Source organism: Orcinus orca, chromosome 2 (assembly GCF_937001465.1).
Source record: "Orcinus orca chromosome 2, mOrcOrc1.1, whole genome shotgun sequence".
Classification (NCBI taxonomy): domain Eukaryota; kingdom Metazoa; phylum Chordata; class Mammalia; order Artiodactyla; family Delphinidae; genus Orcinus; species Orcinus orca.
The window spans coordinates 14,176,029-14,184,204 of record NC_064560.1 but is presented as its reverse complement, the minus strand read 5'-3'; the positions used below and the strand labels follow the sequence as shown (position 1 = coordinate 14,184,204).

Genomic DNA, 8,176 nt, shown 5'->3' with positions numbered 1-8,176 from the left:
CCTGCTTGGCAAGAATTGCAAGTATGTTCAATGACAAAATTAAGAGATCATCCTCCTCTTAATATACACAAAAGCAAATAAAATTTAACAATCTTAAAGTTATATCAAATTATTTGGTTTAGGGCAATTGATGAAGGGTCATTTTAAGTGTTAAAAAAGACTAGGGTTAGCGTAGTGTGTGTGGACTTAACAGAAAAGTGCGAGTGGGAAGGGGCTGGAAAGTTTCTAAAGCTCAGAGCTATTTTAGTGAGGAAAGAAGACATTAACTCTAAAAATTATGAAAAATGAAGGTGGTGCTTCCTTTAGATTCTGGTTACATGAAAAAGAGAGCTACTCAAATAGTCTCAATGAGAGGAAACTCATAATGATGTTCTGTAAGCTATCTAGTCTGTGGTATTTCAGTTATAGCAGCCGTATCAGACTAAGACACCTGTCGTTGGGATAAATCAGCTGATCTCCACAGGTCTGTTTCTCCCTGTCATTACCAACTTGCTTATCGTCACTCTTATCTTGTCCATCTCACATGCTTCTCCATAGATAGGTTTCCCTGCTCACAAATCCTGTTTACTCATACTGTTTTCCTTATAAGTGTGGCTGCCCACAGCCACACATGGCCTCGATTGCTTCCCTTAGCATCTTTTCATCTTCATGTCCTACAAATAACAGCCTTATTCTTTCCTAATTCCAGATCAGAAAAACATGCTGATGGGCCCAGCTCATGGTTTCATATCTCTGGCTTATTGGTCTCCCTGTTGGTTGTCCCAGAGTCAGGTCCAAGCAGCTCTGGAGGAAGTGGGGAGGGGGCTTAGACAAGATCACGTGGGGCATGGGGACCTGGTAGTAGGCATTTAGTGGCCTGACCCATCAAGAATACTAAGGGAAGCTCAAGAACAAAAATGAGAGAAGGGCTAGGCTCATTTTTTAAATCTGGATATCATTATAGACCAAAATCTATCCACGGATAAGATGTGGCTACGGGGGTTTTTCTCCCTTTTAAATTAAATTTAAAATAAATTAGCAGAAGTATATATATATTTTTTTTCTTGTCTTTAAGACATACTATTCCCGTTTCTAAGGAGCAAAAGTAAATAAGAACAAAGAAGTCATAATGGCGTCAAAAGAAAGCTCTGAGCCCTTAGCATTTGGAAAATGGCAAGTTCTGAGCAACCATTCAAAGAAAGACTTGTACGTGTGCTGCCCAAGAGAAACAGAGCGAGAGCCACAGATGTGAGCCACATGTGCAATTTCAAGTTACCTGGTAGCTACATTTTAAAAAGTAATAAGGAACAAGTGGAAGATATTCTAGTAATTTATTTTATTTAACCTAATTTATCCAAAATATTATTACTTCAACACGTGATCGATATTTTTTTAATTAATGATATTTTTAAAAATTAATTCTTCCTTTTCACACGAAGACCTCGAAATCCAGTGTGTTTTACACCTACAGCACCTCTTGCTGTGGACCAGCCACATTTCACATGCTTAATAGCCACTGGTGGCCACTTGGAGAGCATAATACTTGTTCAACCTAAGACAGAAAGCAGGTAGCACGAAAAGGGTCAGGTCAAAGAATGGGGCAGGGGTGAGTGCTTACTTGGTCTTAAGGGCTCCCCTCGGTAGTGATTAAACCCAGGGTAGCACCACCCTCTGCTGACGTCAACCTGGGGACAAGCAGCCTGGAAAAGGCAGCGAGGGCAGGTGCAGGTGAGTGAGAGGAAGGTAAGAAGAGCACAGAAGATGGAGAAGGAAGAAATAAAGTGAAAGGGAAGGAAGGAAAGATGGGAAAGTAAACCGCGACGGAAGAGGCTCGTGTAGCAACCACAGTGCACGAGGGAGCTTGAACAGCATCGGGAAGGGCACCGTGATGCGTGGGAGGGAGCTTCTGAGCAGGAACTTCCGAGCGAGCCCAACCGGGATTACAGACGCAAATAAAGAAAAAAGGGCCCGCGAAACTCTGGGAGGCCGGCGTGCTGCTCTGAACCACAACGGGGCTGAAGTCACCAGGCCCAGAAATGCAGTTCACAAAAATCAAATGCCTGGAAAAATCAACAGAGAGGCATCAAGGGCAAATGCCATTTACGTAGTTGACAAAAGCAGAATATGTTTTGCTTTATATGAACAAATCAATTCCGTTGATTAATGTACTTGAGCTCCTGGTAATGAGCTCCATGGGAAGGCTTCGCATAAGGAGAAAATAATTGCTGGGCAGGATTTTCATGAGTGAAGAAATAAAGACCTCTTCTAATGGAAACTGAGCTAGCAGTTCAAGTAATCAACACTTTTTTCTTTCATTTTTACTTGGTCATCATTATGATTTTTCAGTGGACTACAGGTTCAAGCTCATCAGAATAGCTTTTCCTGTTGGAAACACTGCAGCAAAAGACGTCTTGTGGCAAAACTACATCCGAAGCAACCCACGCTGATGCAAAGGTGCTGAGATCTCAGGGAAAGTTCGGGAAGGTGGTTTCCCTTTTCATTTACAATGACTCACCAAACAAATAAGTCTGCTCTTAACCATTTTTACAACGAGGTTCAGACCGTGCGAGGTTCAGACCGTGACCATTAGCAGTAGGTACCGGAGCAAGTAAGTGCTCTTCAGCGTGAGTGATGTAAACGAAATGAAATGAATGGAACTGACCACATGGAGATGGCAGAAGGAAAGCACCTTCGTTATATAAAAAAGAAACCTGAGCCCCTCCTGCTGCTGCTACAGCAGCTTCGTCCAATAAAAACAGGTATTAAAGCTCAAACAAAACAAAACAGAGACTTAATGCTGTAACGGAGTACCTTGTAAAAATTAAAGGTAAAACATAATGTTAAAGAGTGTTTAATGGCATGAAAAGATGTTTCTGATGTTTTGTTAAGCAAAAAAAGCGGGTTATAAAAACATACGTTCACTATGATCTCATTTTTGTTAATTTTATATAGGTAAATGTGCGCAGAAAATGCTGGACTGGTGTATACTAAAATGTCTGCCCGCAGCTGTGGGATTATAGCTGGTTTACATTTTCCTTTCCATCTATATTTTGCAAATATTGTACAAATTTTCTACAATAAATATTATTTTAACAAGAAAACTCTTCCATAAAGCATAAAGGTGCTTTGTTTTTGAGGCCGCTGCCTAACATTATGCCGGGTCCCCCGGCTCTACCCCACCAGTTCAAACTGGCAGCTCCACTTGTCACTCAAATGGGCCCTCATTTGCTCCCTTAGAGAGAAAGGTGGAAGTAATGATCAGTTTTCAGGACAGATTTTAGGGTGTGGGCTTTTGTTTCGTTCACATTTTAAAGAATGTGTCTAGTAACACCCAAGCTTCTCATCCCACAGGCCCTGTTCCAGCTGCTAACAAGAGCCCAAGGGTGTGGAGAGGTCACCAGCTCCCAGAGAGACTGCTAAAACCCCGGGGTCAAAAGCTGATGGGGGAGAAATACAGGTCCCTGAAACTCCCGGTGGTCAGGGAATGAAGGAGGGTGGGTCTCCTCAAAGTTCACCACCAACCTAAGCGTACAGAATTTCAACTTCTCTTTCTGCTCCATTGTCCTCAGACCCTACAACACATAAATAGCTTTCATAAAAATTCCAGCAGTATATGCAATAGATTTTGCTATTTGGAAAATTCTCATGTCTGGCCTGTGTAGACCTTTCATTTTGTCTTTTTTTCTTTTTTTTTTACTTTTCAACATTTTAGCTGAAAATGGAAAATTCAATTATATTTCTGATGCTGCTTGAATTCCCAGGGAAACTCACTAGAGGCATCAGAGATTTGGTCTACGGTGGCTTCTGTTTCTGGTGAGTGAACTGTTGTTTTGTAATTCCCATTTGCATCTCTCTACATTCCCATTATTTAATAAAACAGTGAAGCAAAAGTGACTTTAAAATCTTAATACTTCTGATAAAAATTAGTGCACACTTTTTTTTTTTTTTTTTTTTTTTTGCGGTATGTGGGCCTCTCACTGTTGTGGCCTCTCCCGTTGCGGAGCACAGGCTCCGGACGCACAGGCTTAGCAGCCATGGCCCACGGGCCCAGCCGCTCCGCGGCATGTGGGATCTTCCCGGACTGGGACATGAACCCGCGTCCCCTGCATCGGCAGGCAGACTCTCAACCACTGCGCCACCAGGGAAGCCCTGCACACTTTTAAAACTTAAAAATGTGTCTTTATACATAAAAAGACGTTACAGATATACTGAATGTAAAATGTAAAAGCAGACAAAACAGAACATCCTTAATAATTCCCTTTAAAAATTGTTTATGTCTATATGCTTTAAAAGAATCTGAAAGGGTGTTTATCAAGGTATTGACAATGGTTGTTGCTGAATGGTAGACTTTTTTCTTGCCTCTCTCTCTCACACACACATTTTTGATGTATGTTCTAATTTTCTATACGCATATGTCATGTAGTATTTTTACTTAATGAAATAAACACAGTTCAAATTGTATCAGATTATCACCTATATTATGTCTACACATAGTAGGTACTTAAACATTTTTTTTCTAATTCTGTCAGAAAATAATCATAGGTAGCATTAACTGAGTATTTATCACGTGCCAGGCACTGTACTAAAGGTTTTTTATATATTATCTCATTTAAACCCTACAACAACACTATGAGGTTGGTACTATTATTCTACCCTTTCAAATGATGATTAAGACAGAGAGAGTTTAAGAAATAGGAGAGGGACTTCCCTGGTGGCACAGTGGTTGAGAATCTGCCTGCCAATGCAGGGGACACAGGTTCAATCCCTGGTCCGGGAAGATCCCACATGCTGCAGAGCAACTAAGCCCACATACCTCAACTACTGAGCCTGTGTGCGGCAACTATTGAAGCCCACGCACCTAGAGCCCGTGCTCCACAACAAGAGAAGCCACTACAATGAGAAGCCATGCACCACAACGAAGAGTAGCCCTCCGCTCACCGCAACTAGAGAAAGCCTGCGCACAGCAACGAAGACCCAATGCAGCCAAAAAAGAAAAAGAAATAAGAGAAAGTCCCAGAACACTAGACAGTCTGGCTGCAGCCCTTGCTTTTAATCACCCCACTAGGGAGTGGCTTTGATTATAAAAATCAAGTATTTTTTATTATAAAAATCAAAAGAAGATTTTTAATACATTTGGGTTAATAACCACCATATCTGTAACTGTTTGCTATTCGTTCATTGCCTTTGTTCTGAGTTCCTTTTTTGTCTTTCATTCTTTTCTCTTTTGAGCATTTCATATGATTCCATTGTTTTCTCCTCTCCTAGCATATCAGTTATACTTTCTACAACCTTTTTTTAGTGGTTGCCCTTGAGTTTGCATCATATATTTACAACTAACCCAGATCCTCTTTCAAATAACATTATACCACTTCTCGGGTAGTGCAAACAACTTACAACAGAGAATTCCCAGTCTTCCCCTCTACCCCTTATAACATTGCTGTCAGTCATTTTACTTATCCATAAATTAAACTCACTGAATAAAAAAAAAAAAAAAAAACTCACTGAATACATTGTTGCTGTTATTATTTTGAACAACTGTTATGTGTTAGATCAACTGAGAACAAGAAAAATAAATGTTTTATTTTAGTTTCCTTTATTCCTTCTCTAACACTTTTCCTTTTTTATTTAGACCTGAGTTTCTGACATATATATCGGTTTCCTTCTTTCTACAGAACTTCTTTTAATATTTTTTGCAAGGCAGGTCCACTGGCAACAAACTTCCTCAATCTCTGACTGTCTGAAAAAGTCCTTCTCCTTCGCTTTTGAAGGATACTTTCACTGGATACAGAATCCTAGGTTGCTGAGGTTTTCTTCTGACAGTTTAAATGTTTCACTCCACTCTCTTTTCTGTTTGCATGGTTTCTGAAGAGATTTCCAATGGGACTCTTATTTTTGTTCCTCTATAGGTAAGGTGCTTTTCTCCTCTGGCTTCTTTCAGGATTTCTCTTTGTCTTCAACTTTCTGCAGTTTGAATATAATATGCCTAGATATGGGGGTTTTTGCCATTTACCCTGCTTGGTGTTCTCTGAGCTTCCTGGATCTGTGGTTTGCCATCTGACACTATTTGGGGAAATTCTCAGTCATTATTGCTTCAAATATTGCTTCTGTTTCATTCTTTTTCTTTTCTTGCTGGTACTCCCATTACACATATGTTATGTGTTTTGTAGTGGTCCCAGAGTTCTTGGATATTTTGTTTTGTCTATTTCATTTTTTTTCTCTTTGAACTTCTGTTTTAGAAGATTCTATCAACATTTCTTCAAACTCACTGATTCTTTCTTCAGCCATAGGTGTCAGAGGTTGAAACTTTCCCTGATGTCCTTGTTTTGTCTCCCCTGTTGTCTTTGGGTTTCCCTAGAGACTTCTTAAATAAGGTCTGAGAGGTACACTTCTTTCAGTAGCATTCCCCTGTTATTATAGAGGTCCTATTGATGTGATGGTAAGGTATGGGGGAGGGAAGCATGCTCTAGTCCTATGATTAGGTCTCAGTCTTTTAGTGAGCTTCTGCCCTTTGGCTGTGACCATCCCAAGTATTTCTCATATTCCCCTACCTCCCCTTATATTACTTAGATGTAATATAAGTCATCTAGAGTAAGCTGAAGTTGAGTTTTTCCCTTCCTCGGGGAAATTAGTCTCTGGTAAAGTAGAGCCAGGTCTTCAGGTCTTATTAAGAAGAACAGAATGCTCTGGCTTATTCCAAAATGGCCCCTTTTCCCGTCCCCTACCAGAAGCAGAAGGAGATTTTTCTCTGATCTTCACTGTGAGAACCTGGTAGGGTTCCTGGAGGTAAAACTCACAGAAGTTTGGGGCCCTCCTAAGACAAGGTCCTCCTGAAGTTTTTAACTGTCAGCCAAGTCCCCACTGAGCCCCCAGCGATTCATCAATTACAGTTTCTGTTCACAAGCATCTGCTCCGGTAAGTTGTAATTATCTGTATCTGCCTATTTGTCTCTCCAACTTCAGGAACAGTGGTTTGCCCTGTGACGTCAATTCTCTGTTGAATCTAAGAAGAGCTGTCGATTTTAGTTTGTTCGGCTTTCTTCTTGTGTGGACAGGAGTGATGACGTTCTAGCTCCTTACATGCCCAACTGGAAACTGGAAGTTGTCATGTAAGACTTTCCATGGCTTTCTCCTGTCCTTCTCCATGACCAGATAGCACATATGTGATCTGAAACTTTAAGAAAATCCCAGTGCCTCAGCGTCATTGTCACAAGTGTGGTATAAAAATAGTTGTCATTTCTAGCTAAGACGTGTCACAGTTTGGGAATTTGTATTCCTTATATGATTTACAAATCTATTTCTTCTCCAAGTTTAATGTATGTTATAATAGCAATGCATGTAAAATGTAATAGCTGCAAAATATTTATGAAATTAAAACGTGTTTGGTGGGGGCTTCCCTGGTGGCACAGTGGTTGAGAGTCTGCCTGCCGATGCGGGGGACACGGGTTCGTGCCCCGGTCCGGGAAGATCCCACATGCCACAGAGCGGCTGGGCCCGTGAGCCATGGCCGCTGGGCCTGCACGTCCGGAGCCTGTGCTCCACGACAGGAGAGGCCACAACAGTGAGAGGCCCGCGTACCAAAAAAAAATTTTTAAAAACGTGTTTGGTGGATACGTAATGAATTTTTAATTATTCATACAAGTGGAGAAATAACAGAGAAGCTCAAAATTACTGTTTTAGAGGAGATATTCTGGCATCTGTATTTTAGCAGGGTACATGAGATTTTTCTGAAGATTTAGAACAGTCATAAAAATGTTGAAAATATACTGTAAAGACAACTGTAGTGGGTTGAATGGTGGCCCCCCAAAAAGATACATCCACATCCTAGTCCCTAATACCCGAAAATGTTACCTTATTTTAGAAAAAGCATCTTTGCCAGTGTAATTAAAGATCATGGGATGAGGAAATCCTCCTGGGTTATCTGGGTGGGCCCTAAATCAAATGACAAGTATCCTAATAAGGGAAGGAGAAGACACAGAGAAGGAGACACGGGGAGGGAGAGATTGGCGTGATGCAGCCACAAGCCAAGGAATGCTGAGAGCCACCAGAAACTGGAGGAAGCAAAGAACGGATTCTCCCCCTGGAGCCTCCAGAACGAGTATGGCTCGCTTGACACCTTAATTTCAGATATCTGCCCTCCACAACTGTGACAGAACGAATAACTGCTATTTTAAAGCAATCACTTTTGGGGTAATTTGTTT

At 41.0% G+C, this 8,176-nt stretch overlaps 1 long non-coding RNA gene across 1 annotated transcript; it reads left to right on the top strand.

The window, feature by feature from the left end:
* Positions 1-2,572: 2,572 nt before the first annotated feature.
* Positions 2,573-7,489, top strand: LOC117197035 (uncharacterized). Its single transcript, XR_007475375.1, has 4 exons — positions 2,573-2,738; positions 3,331-3,436; positions 3,692-3,792; positions 6,939-7,489. It is a non-coding gene; the product is annotated as an uncharacterized LOC117197035 (long non-coding RNA).
* Positions 7,490-8,176: the final 687 nt, after the last annotated feature.